This window comes from Cryptomeria japonica, chromosome 10, assembly GCF_030272615.1.
Source record: "Cryptomeria japonica chromosome 10, Sugi_1.0, whole genome shotgun sequence".
Taxonomy (NCBI): domain Eukaryota; kingdom Viridiplantae; phylum Streptophyta; class Pinopsida; order Cupressales; family Cupressaceae; genus Cryptomeria; species Cryptomeria japonica.
Window position 1 is genome coordinate 507,367,293 of NC_081414.1, and position 13,511 is coordinate 507,380,803.

General features: G+C 34.6%; 1 protein-coding gene across 1 annotated transcript in view; it reads right to left on the minus strand.

The window, feature by feature from the left end:
- Positions 1-5,979, minus strand: part of LOC131079875 (uncharacterized) — a 34,951-nt gene extending 28,972 nt beyond the window's left edge. Inside the window, exon 1 of the mRNA XM_058017915.2 lies at positions 5,687-5,979. The gene's annotated coding sequence lies outside the window, so the exon portion shown is untranslated. The remainder of the gene's footprint in view (positions 1-5,686) is intronic.
- Positions 5,980-13,511: the final 7,532 nt, after the last annotated feature.

The window sequence follows — 13,511 nt, forward strand, 5'->3', positions numbered from 1 at the left end:
CACACTTGTCTTGGTATAAATTTGAGAGAAAAGAGAGGTTTTGGGGAATTTCGCTCTGGACCCTTTGGAAGGGTCAGGAGCGAAATTCACACTCTAGGCTTGATATTTCATCTTTTCAACTCCAATCTTCTTTGTAAGGCAAAAATACATCATTCTACGCCCAAAGAACAAGGTTGGTAGCCTAAGCAAGGAAGCAAATGAGGTTAATGAAGAATTTCGCTTTGGACCCTTTGGAAGGGTCGAGAGCGAAATTCACAATCTAGGACAAAATCCCCACCTTTTAATGTTTTCAATTACTTACCCAAGGCAAGAATATATCAACCTACCTTCCAACATGCCTTAACACTACAAACTCGGCCAAAACAAGGAAGAAAATGAGGTCTATGTGGATTTTCGCTCTGAACCCTTTGGAAGGGTCAGGAGCGAAATCCTCAATATTGGTTGATTTTCCACTTCATTCATCCAATTCTCCCTCAAACTTGATCAATTTCAAGCTCCTTTCACCATAATCAAGGCAATCCACCATCAAACTAGCTCAAGACAAGGTCAACCTAGGGCTTAAGGCAAAAAAGAAGGTCAAATTGAGGATTTCGCTCTAGACCCTTTGGAAGGGTCAGGAGCAAAATTCTCCTTCCAGGTTGATTTCCATCATTTCTTCGCCTCAAACCTCCTCTCCAAGGCAAATATGCATCCAAGCCTTCCAAACCATGCCTTAGAAGTTCCAAACTTGGTCAAGTTAAAGAGCAAAATAGAGGAAATATGAATTTCACTCTGGATCCTTTGGAAGGGTCAGGAGCGAAATTTTCCTTCTAGGCTCCTTTTCACTTTTTTTCCTCCCTTCTTTGGCTTGGATATAACTCATTAGGCTTCTCCTGATCATCCTCCAGTCCAAGTTAGCATTCACTTCAAGGTTTTGTGAAGAAAAAAGGGTCTTGTATGAATTTCGCTCTGGACCCTTTGGAAGGGTCCAGAGCGAAATTCCTCCTTATGCTCAAATCCTGACTTCATTTTCATATTTCTTCACTTCAAATAAGCGTTTTGCCCTCAATGATGCCTGGGAATGAATTAGTTCTAAGTTTGGATCAAAGTAGAATGTCCTATAGAGGAATTCGCTCTGGACCCTTTGGAAGGATCAGAAGTGAAATTGAAATTTGCTTTGGACCCTTTGGAAGGGTCAAGAGCGAAATTTGACATTTCGGTCTCTCCGTCAAGATTCATATATGGAATATAACATTTAAGTATAAGTGACATTTCCTTATATCTTTAAGTTATATTCCATATATACTGTCAGGATGTTTGAGAGTGGTTTCGGACCTCCAGGAGTTATAATGCAAAATCTAGTTTTTGGAGGATTCTTCAATTTTCCAGACTTAGTCAAATTTCAGGATCAGGATGACATTCCAGACTTAGCCAAATTTCAGGACATTTGAAGAACAGGATGACATTCCAGACTTCATCACTCACCAATTTGACCTAACTCAGATATTCAAAGATGATATTCACTCCACAAGCTTCATTGACCTCCTGAAACTCAAACAAGACACTATTAGCAACAAGAGCAAAACTAGGCCTAAGGGAGACTTTCAAAGAAACCCTAACCTGGAGCACCTGCTAACTCCCCCTGGCTCAAGCAGAGCCTGCTATCTTAGTGATCCCTCTAGCAACACTCAGCATGCAAAGGCTAATAGACAAAACCCTAAAAGACCTAGAAAAACAAACCCCAGAAAGCAAAAAGTAAGGGGTCCCCATTTACAATGAGGTGATGTGTGAATACGTCACAACAATACCATACCCAACAAAAGTTACAATAAAGAGTCATAACTATAGTGTACACATTCGGCAAACTATAGGCACGGCACTAAGTTGTCCATCACATACACTCATTAACATTATATAAAGATGTCATTAAGGCTTCAACCCACTTTAGACAATAGTCAATCTTAAACCATTGGATAAATGTACGAATTGAACCATTTAGAGTGAAAACGTAGTGTGCCAAATACATTCACCATGAGGTGTGAATGATTAGATAATTATTTGTCTGTAAACAAAACAAAAATTCTAGCCCCTGTTTTGGGCACGTGACAAGCATCCACAATTTTTTGTTTCTCCGTTTTGAAATTGTCAAATCAATCCAAAGGGCCTACTGTCATCAAGGAAATCAATCACTCTTCTCTTTGTGCAGAACAAGCTCCAAATGGTGTTCCCCAGCACCACAATATTTTCAAACACGCGCGCACAACCAAGCAAACATTTTCTACAGGAACAGAGGACAAACTCAACAATGACCAAATCATGTGCGGAATCCATTCACAGGCCTCAGAATGCTCAGGTTACCTTCATCTCAGATCTCTGATCATTGATCCAGTTCCAGATTATGTTTTTCAGCTCTGTCACGGTCAAAATTCACATTGTGATGATTTCCACGTAAGCCCTAATCTCTCTGACTTTCGTTGGCCATTTCCATGTACTTTTCTTGGCATCTCAGATCTCAGCTGGTATTAGTTTAAGGTATAATTGCATTCTTTGACTTACCATCCCCTATTCAGACATATAAATTAATAGTAGAGTCATATTATTTCCCTACAATTAAAAACCCCAGATTGTTGTTTGCAAGATCAAGAATCCAAGGAAAGCAAATATTCTAGATATGCCTTTTAATTGCTGAGTTCTTGACTCAGTTCTCATTCAATGTTCAAAACACAGACAATGCAGATTAGTTTTTAAATTTAGGAGCATAGATTTGTGACAGCTTTTACTATCACTGATCTTATCTTAAACATGTGGACAAACATTAGAAACCACATACCGTTCGTTGTATAATCAATGTCACAAGAGCACAACTATGGGCCAGGGGCTTCTTTTGTTAGGGTTTCTCACACTTTGACAAGCATCTAAGCAGCAGGAAAACCAGAGTCTCACAATAAGTTGCATCTAAACAACTGATAACACCCATCAAAATGGATTCCGATGATCAAGAACATGCCATCAAAGATTAATTACAAGCATTGTGTCCAACTGAAAGGCCTGGTCTAGCCACATACAGAACACCTGAAGCCATAATCATCCACACTGTCCCACATAGCTGGCCAGAAGAAGAATTATAGAGTCTCACAGTAAGTTGCATGTAAGCAACTGATAAAATTCAATAAAATGGATTCCAAAGATCAAAAACATGCCATCAAACTTCAAAGATTACCAGCCATGTCCAATCGGAAAGCCTGGCCTACCCACAGGGAGACCACCGGAAGCCATAATCATCAACAGCGTTCCACAGCTGACCAGAAAAAGAATTATTGGAGGTGCTGAAGACTCTTGCAGACTCCCCATAGAAAGTTGCAAAGCTTCATTCAGCAAAACCTAATGATCAATGCCGACTGGTAGGCACACTTGCTTTAGCTCGTAGAGCATCACACCTCAGAAATTATAAACTAGCAAAGGCACACAATGTGCCAACAATAACTGTCAGTTATTACAAAGCTGAGATGATAGGTTAGAAGTCTGGATACAAAGAATAAATTCCTTTCCAACTATTGCAGTTGCAAACCATCATGCCAAATAGCTTTGGAAGCCTGCTAAATTGTAACCGATTTCCTTCATAACTAGCGATTGGAAGTAAGAGACCACTTTATATGGCAATACTCATGTTTTACAATTAGAATAAAGAAAAGATGTCAGTAGTTGGGCACCTGTGTTGATGGATTCACTGCACATTTAAAGCAATGCCAGTTAGCCAATTTTTAACCGTAGGACTAATAATATGTGCTGAAGCCTAAACTTTCATTTCAGGCATTAAAATTCTGTGGAAGACCATTTTTTAGAGCATTAAAAAGAGGATGTTTCCTATTTAAAAGAAATAGGATAAGTTTTTTATGTTGACTGTTAAAGTGACGACATTTACTCAAATACAACTTTTGAATATCACAACTAACATCACAATTGTTGGAGCACAGTCAACTATTGGTTAGCGGAATTGTGTTGATTGATGAGCTAGACATAGAGTGAAGTTCTTGGCAAAGGAGTATTGAAATGTTTAATTGCTTCCACTGGGACAAACAAACTTCTTAGCTATTCTACTTAAGTCTATTTCAAATCTTGAAATGGACCCTAGCCACTTGTATTCCTATACATAGTTACTGCATCCTGTTGGATCTGGCTCCGATCCTGTGTGACTGTAACTCCAGATGTACCAAATTGACTAGATCTCATTAGGACACTTACTTCTTTAATTTCTTGTGTACAAAGAATAACAATCCATTTATCTATAAACCCATCTCTCCACGGTTTATATTTTACGTAAGTTTATGTTTATAAAATATTTTTATTACTAGACAGAAATAACATATACGCACTTTTTTTCCTAGACTGCACTTTCGAATTTTGCCCGGAATCCTAGGTTTTGAGATTTCTCCTCAGATGGTATGAATTCAAATTTTCAAAGGTCTCCTCAGATGGTATGAATTCAAATTTTCAAAGGTGGTAACAATGTTCCTAATCTTCACAATCTTGGGCTAACTTACCACTGAGAGGATTCTCCAATGCAAACTCTGATATTAACTATGCTTTGGCATGTTTCAGCAATACCCATCATGCGATGGGCGTGGTCTTTGCATTAAATATGCTTTAACATACCTTTTACAGAGAGAAAACCTCAATTACAACGGTTTGGGGATTTGAATAAGTTATGGCAGAGGCGAAGAATGAAAAGAGCTAAAAACCCCAAGTTGGGTAAGGTGAGGAAAAATTTCATATTATCTATCGTTTTCCGAAGACTTCATTTTGGTTTGGGTAAATGGCTGCAGAGAAAAATAACAGGCAAAGACCTAACAACGCTCATGAAAGCAAAAGATGCTTTCCTTGTGAGCGTAATTCAATTCCCTTTTATTTCTGCTGCGACTCAACAAGGGCGTGAAACCAAAGCTACCACCAAACCAAGCTTAATGTACTTCACGCTTAAATGTCCTTCCGCTAATGCCTACTCTTGGAATGTTTTCTTGTTAATGTCAGGCTTTTTGAAGTTTACTTGCATCCCTCTTTCAAGAAAAAAATAAAATGATTGATTAAAAATCCCATCTTCATTCCCCTTTATAAACCCAATCGGCAAGATGCTCGAGGATTCGTACTCTGAATTCCAAAAAACCAAATATACTCCTCGATTACCCATAATCCGCGGGTTACAACAGGATTAACTGCTCCAATTGCAGAAAATATCAAATACAATTTATCCAAAGCAAAACGAAAATATGGTTAATTTTTGCCCATAAAGAAACTTCGAAGCTGTGTGAGTAAAAAGGAGATGCTGCCACGCTGTTGTGAAGAGACTTTTGAATTCCTCTGATAAATATCAAGCAAAAAAGTCACTAACCCCCAAAGCAAACAGGATAACTTTCAAAAAAAATAACCTCAAGAACAAGGAAAACAAAAATTTAGAACCACCAGATAAATGTGAAATTCAACTCACAGCTCAAAATATCTCGACGTGAAGAAACAAATAGGGATCTAACACTAGATATTACAGTAATATTATATGAAAACAGCCATATAGATAAAATTATGGATCCAATTCCTTCATTTAACAGATAACAACATAATTGATTAAGAGTGAAATAAAACAAGACACAAAATGATCCGGCTGCGTATAAATTCCCAAAATGAAAAATCAGGGAAACAATGGCAAGTGGCTTACCTCAAACTTTAGCACAAATTGTAACGTGTTGTCAACTATGCCGACGAGAAAAGATGTGCAGAGTTTGCAGGAAAAATATTACGAAACCCTGCCAAAGCAGAAGTTTTCAAATCTCACGAACCAAAACCAATCTCGCTGCAGCTTATGCTTCAAGCTATTCACAATAAACGAAGATTAGATCTTAATATATGGGGGTTTTACAGCTACCATGGATTCTTGAGCACGAAAAGATTTTTTTTGCATCGTTTTAAATGAAAGTATTGGTTCGACGGCGAGTTAATTTCGTTTTCAGGCAAGGCACGTTTACCGGTTAATTATGGACATGGAAAGCCAATCGGCTAAAAATAACAAGTGCTGAAAAAATATATTAAAAAAAAATAACAATTGCTGAAAAAATATATTAAAAAAAAATAACAATTGCTGAAAAAATATATTCAAAAAATAAAAGTGCTGGTACTAGCTTAATGTAAGGGAAATTTAAATTTATTTTTTAAATATTAATTTAGATTGATTACTAAAGATAGAAATATGTTATGTGCATTAATTTAGGTTAATTAAATAAAAGTATGTGTTGAAATTAAATTAGATTAAAGTAAATGTTAATTATGGACATGGAAAGTCAATCGGCTAAAAATTAAAAAGTGCTAAAAGAATATATAAAAAATAACAAGTGCTGAAAAAATATATTAAAAAAAAATAACAAGTGCTGAAAAAATATATTAAAAAAAAATAACAATTGCTGAAAAAATATATTAAAAAAATAAAAGTGCTGGTACTAGCTTAATGTAAGGGAAATTTAAATTTATTTTTTAAATATTAATTTAGATTGATTACTAAAGATAGAAATATGTTATGTGCATTAATTTAGGTTAATTAAATAAAAGTATGTGTTGAAATTAAATTAGATTAAATTATTATATATATCTTTAGTAAATAAAAGATATTAAATATATGTATTTATGTATTTTTTTTTAAATGTGTATTTATATATAAAAATGTGTACATCTAAAGTGGAATTCTAAGCTGTGACTCTTGGCCTTCAGAAAAACTAGATGTTTTTACATGAATTTTCTTAAAAATAAAGTATATTAATTTTACTTTTAAATTATTTATGATTAATATATTTATATTAGTTTTTATTAGAAATACTATAATAAAAATGGTAACTAGTTCTTATGTGTGTGTGTGTGGAGGGAGAGGGAGAGGGATATGAAGAGGAGAATGAGAGATGACGAGAGAGATTATATATATATATATATATAGAGAGAGAGAGAGAGAGAGAGAGAGAGAGAGAGAGAGAGAGAGAGAGAGAGAGAGACCTAAAATTGTTCTAGCCTTTTTTATTTAGTTAGTTATTTTATCTTAAGCTTTCTATAAATTAAATGAATCTTTATTTTTTTAATTAATTCATTAGTTTTTTCTTTACATGACAAGTGTCATTAATCTCTCAATCTACCTCTAACCACCACTCTCAATATTCTAGCCGACCATTTATCCTTCCACCTCTTAATCTTAGCCCTTTATTTTAAGGGTACTCTCTATAAAAGAGGCTCATTTATCTCTTTTCATTTCAACCAAGTGTAAGTGAAGAGGGGAAAACAGATTTGAAGGTCAAATGATCAAAACATAACGAAATAAACATGCATAATGCTAAAATATCATTAAAAGACCATTTCACCTTGCTATTTTACCTTCTCCTTCGGATTGAGCTTGATGAAGTGAAGGCGCCCCTTGATAATGCTCCACTTGATGTGCTCCTTTGATTGCTGGATGTGGATGGCTCTCCAATGTTGTGCATAAATGGAATGAATTTGAAAAATGATAAGGATGAGATGATCAAGTTGCCAAGATGATTTCCTGGGCTCAAAAGGGCAGCATAAACTTACTGGATTTCAAGATGTTTTGAATGAAGGGATGGAGCCCTATTTTATAGGAAGAGGAGAGGAAAATGAATGGCTAGGATGAATTTGAGATGAAGGGCTAAGATTTACTTGTGAGCTCATACAAGCTCCAAAAGAGGGTGTGGAGACCAAGAAATATGCCTTAAAGGCATTTCGTATCTCCACCCTCCACAAGGTGCATTGAAGGAATTAAAAATTCTCCAAAAAAGGATATTATGGGGATTGGAGGAATAAAAAAGAATTAAAAATTCATTGGGAGAGGGAATGCTTAGAGGAATGTGTGATTTCGAAAATCTTACATTCACCTAGGAAAAGAGCATTTAAAGCTAGTGGCTGGATGAAAAGGACAAAGAGTTGACTTTGTGGCTAATCATGATGATTAACCATTAACGACTCATTAGGAGGGGGATTAGAGGAAATGTTAGGTGGGATTAATATTTGTAGGAGAATTTGACTAGGAGAGAGAATGAGTGGAGGGAATAAAAAATTAGAAGAATAATGTTAAGTGAGTTTAGGGAGTTTCTAGAAGAATGAATTAAGAAGATGATTTGTAGGAATCATGTAGGTTAACTAATTAATTGAAATTAATTAGCTAAGAGGAAGATTTGTGAGGATTTGATTTTTTTAGAAGAATAAAGAAAGGGATTGATTTATTAAATAAATCAATCATATGCTATAGTGACAATATTAATTATATTTAATTAATATTGAGAGGAATTTGAATTAACATAATTAATTAATTAATTATGCGAGGAATTAAAAATAATTAAAATAATTATTTTTAAGTGTCTACAGTAAGGATGCTTAAACTCTACCAAATTGTCTACTACAACCACATCCAGACTCTATTGAGCTCTTGTGCAAGCAACAAATCTAAGAGTAACCATACTAAACAAGATCAATGGAAATAGGAGGACAATGAAAACAAGCCCTTGGAATATGTGAATGGTATAATCTAATTTAGTTTATTGTTTTGCATGTTCTTTAATTCTTCATCGGTTTCGTGTTGGATTTCTTTGTAGGTCTAGGGTTTTAGTGGTTGAATTTTATTTAGATTTACAATATTAGAATATTCAAATTCAAAATAAACATTTTGGCACACCCAGTGGGACTCTTGTCCCTTACTTCTAACATTTGTTTTGAGTTTTTACATTTTAAGACTTTCAAGTCCACATTTTGCGATGATTTTCATATGATTCTATGTTTCTAACAGTTTTTGTCATGTTTTCGTTGCTTTTGTCAGACCTGGATTTTTCATCACATTTTTAAACCTTCTTGGTGCGTTTGTGTCTATTTTCAACACATATATGGTTGTTTTTGTCATGCATAGGGTTTTTGTTTATTTTATTCGGTCTATAGTTTCTAGTTTCTAGCACGTTTTTGGCTTGTTCTAGCATGTTTTTGTACTATTTTGACGTGTATATGCTTTATGCTAGCACATTTTTTGTTTATTAGGATTTTTTATTTTATGCATATTTGGTTTTTTTATGTGTTTTTGTTACTTCTCGACGTGTATTTGTTCAATTTTGTCATGTTTAAGGTTTTTATTCTATTGCGTGTATATGCTAACTCTTGACGTGTTTTTGGTCTATTATGTTGCATTTGTGTTTTCTGTAGGTATCCCAAACCTTGAGGTTGTTTAATCCATTCGTAGAAAGCCCCTTTTTATCATTTGTTGTTCTAACTTTTGTGTTTGTAGGTTGGTGTTAAATTCTTGAAACTACTAATTCATGGTTTTGTAGGGGTAACCTAGGAGTGTGTTTGCAATTTTTATAGATTAGATAACATTTGGATTTGGTGCACTTAAAAAGAACCTTGCTTGAAGCATTTGGTGTGCTTGCACACTTTTTGTTGTAGAACTCTGAGGTGATTAATGAAAGTATCCTCTCCTCTCACCTTCGTGGATCTTAGGTGCAAGAGAAATCATTAAATATCTTATTTTTCTTTTGTAGAAGGGCCTACCTTGGAAACAAAGGGATGACCCTAAGGGGATCTTTCCTTTGGGCCGCTATATAAATCGATCGAGATGAAATTTAAGATCTAACCGACATTAGCCTTTGTCGTACAGTGTCAATCCAAAAGGAAACCCCATACCCACATTTATGTGAGGTATTCTACACTCCAAGTAAGGTTGATTAAAGTCTCAAGTGACTTGCTAGACGCTTGCAAGGTGTTGGTCCCTCAAATTGTGACTAGAAACCTTCGTACTGGCCTACCCTTATTTTGATCGAACATTGTGTTAATTTTAGTGCAAAGGCATAACTGGTTTTGCCCCCAAGATACCATATGGCTCCCTTAAGATGAGAAAAAAATCCTCAACTTAGCATAAGCTACAGGTAGCTTTCCAGGGAGAGTGATTAGGTCATCCTTCCAATATTGGAGGCCCCTACATGTCCACACTCACAAAGCCAAGAGTTTATATAGCCATTTTAGGTATTCCTACATTTGCGTCGACGAAGATTCCAAGTTGTGGGCTGAAGTTATCACAGTGCAGCCTTAACCTTAGGGATAAGAAGTGTTTGAAGTGTCTTCGATTATGTTTAGACCCATGAAAATTGAGCTAAATTTGGCTAATGAACATACACATCATGCTCAAAAAAATTGCACAAAACACCAATAGACATTGTGTCTTCTTTTTTGTTATGTTTTCTTGCCACAACAATCACTAAACAATCAAATATGATCATATTGGACATTCAAAAATTAAAATCAAACACAAACAGATTTAGCCAAAAACTGTTCTTCACCAAAAACACATCTGTGTCACTTTTTGGTGTGTGTATATGATCATTCTGGTCATGTATGTGCATCTTACCATCATGTATCTAAAACTTATTAGCATGTTTGTGTCAACTTTCTAACACATATATGAGCATTCTTATTGTGTCTATGAATCTTTCTAGCGTGTATTTGGATATTTCTATTGTTACACAACAACAACAAAATAGAAAATACGTACTTGAGACATTTTGTCGTGTATTTGGTTCACCTTAACGCATATTTGGACACTAAAACTGCATATTGGAACAATTTTTCTTGATATTTAAAAACTGTGAAATCACATTTTTGGACTCTGTTATTGGGTCTGTGAAACTTCCTAACACGTCTATGGTTTCTATGTTGACTTGAATTTCATCTTCAGAATACTACCTGTAACATATTAGTTTCACAAAATACAAAGGAAATACTACAGGAAATCCAAACTCAATCAATGAAACTACATGAAATGAATATTAAAATAAAACTATATTATTACCTTCATGATTTAAGTCTCGTTGTGTCCTAACTCCATTGTTCCTAGTTGCAGATGATTTGCTCTTAGACAAGAACTGGTAGCTTCCAAGATGGCATATGAAGAATGGACTGATAACTGATAGTTAACTGATAATATGATATGCAATGCAAATGATTTAAAGCTAAATGAGAAATGCTAAATTGGTAAATTGCTTCAAGATAAAAACTCACGGATGCATAAGTTTACTCAAATTGTTAACTTGAAGACTAACTCTTTCTCAACTCAAACTCCTACTTTTATAGACTTTTGAGAGGATAAGATGATGTGTTTGAGATCAACGGTCATGATCAGATCTGCAAATTTGGATGGTTGTGAGCAAAGGTGAAGGTTGAGAGAAAGAGGGAAGGAGAAGACAAGTGTCACTCATCTCACCTTGACTAAGTTGTAGACTGGGGGGATCTAGGGATGGTTGGAGAAGATTTAGGCATGAGAGGACAAGTGGACTCAAATCCTTCCTAAGATATAGGGATGTTGGAGAGAAAATAGAAGAAGGTTAGGAAATATGTGTACGTACATAATATTTCATTTATTTTGGAAGTTGGAGATAAGTGGCTAATAAATGTTTTATTTATTTTAATATTATTAAATTAATTTAGCCACATGATGGATGAGTTGGCAAAGGAAAGATGAAGTGGAGATGGAAGGTGAGTTGTAAAAGGGATTAAATAATTAAGAAATTATTTAATATTTGAGACTATAGGATAAAAGAATAACCATTAAATATTGATTAGAAGAATAATTAAATATTAGATATTTAATTATTTGATTAGAGGAATAATTAAATATTAGATATTTAATTAATTGATTAGAAGAAAAGGATAAATGAATGAATTAATAAAATATTTCAATTAAATTAATTAATAGAAGGACATGAAATGAATTAAATAAATTAATGTTTTCAAATTTATTATTTAATAGTAGAAGAATTATTAAATAAATATAAAATATTTATTTAATTGCTCATAGCCATTTTTATCTGTATACATTTTACCCCTCTTTGAAATGATGTTGAGACAACATTGTTTCAAAGATTAAATCAAGTCTTGATAATGCGCCTATTGGAGATAAAAATCCTGATTGTGTGCCCCCTCGAGAGATTGATCGTGAAATTATTGAAAATTTTGGATAAGCGATTGATCTCACAATAATTGAAAAGGTCCTTCAATTAAATTTATTTGTGAAAAATAAATAAAATTGCCCCACTTAAAAGCATTAATTACCCTTTCAAATGGTAATTATAAAATTAACCTAGGTTAATTTTATCCTCATTTTCATCCTTGTTAGATTGTGGAGTGAAAAGAATTGTCTCGCTGAGCTGGCAAAATGGTAATTTCATTCAAGAACCATCGATTTGAGCGTGTATGATGGTATTAGCGACCTCCTGAGTATGCTTATCTAGTATCTACCTTATCCCAAGCTTGTTAGCAACTTTTCGTACCAATTTCCTTGCTTTTTGGCACGTTTTATGGTTTGTTTTTAATTTTTCGATTTTTGATTTTGTGTATTAGTGTTTTTTCTCTGTAGGTTTGCGCATTTGCTTTTTAGTTTCTCACTTTTTTTAATTTAGCGCATTTGAATGTTTGGTTACCGCCTTTGTTTTGACTATTAGCACTTTTATAGATTTCTCGCTTTTGATCCATGTGTCCGCGCATATGTTGAAAAGGTTAGCGCTTTTGTATGATTTAGCGCCTATGGTTAATAGAATAGTGTTTTTGTCTTGAAGAATAGTGCATTTGCTTTAGATGAATTTGTTTGATTTTATCCATGTTAAAATTCATTGAGATGATTTGATTTAGGCATTTTGATGCGCAAATGTGATTGATAGGTATTCAATTGATGTCTTGATTGATAGAAATTTTGATAATGTTGATTGATAGGATAAACGATTGATTGATTTGATTGTTAGATTGATAGATTAGCTCTAAGAGACCGATTCAATTTCTAATGAAGAGCATAGCAGAGTTTGATTGAACTCATTGATTGATAGAAAACCATGATTGATAGTTTTAGGTTGATTTTGATAGCCTGATTTGCTTGGTTGAAAAGATTTACCAATTGTTGATGTGATAGATTAGCGATCACTTTGATTTGATAGATAGATGATTGATAAAGATCAAATTCTCTTGTTAAATAAGAGAAACTCGATGTTCTCCAGTGTCGGGAGAAATTCCCAGCCATGCGCCATTTAGTGTCAAAGCTTACATAGGCTAAGATTAGACATATAGATGCCTACGGATTACGCCATTTGTTGTACATGCCTGATATTACCCATAATAGGGGATTGTTGACTGCCTGAGCAGAGAGATGGAATAGCGAGCATAACATTTTCCACCTGCCCACTGGTGAGATTAGTGTAACACTCGAGGATGTCTACTGGATTCTTCACATCCCCGTGACTGGTGAGTTAGTCCAGTATGATTTTCAGGATCTTGGAGGGATAGAGGCTTGTAGAGCTGTACTTGGTGATGAGAGAATTTCTAGAGGAGAGATCCGATGGGAGGATATGATCATGTACTACAAGACTCTCCCAGTGATTCTTGCAGGATTGATTGGCGGATTCATCTGTCCAGATAAGAGATCTTGAGGTTTTGTTGTTGGTTGGGGTGAGATTCTATAGAGCATGATGCAG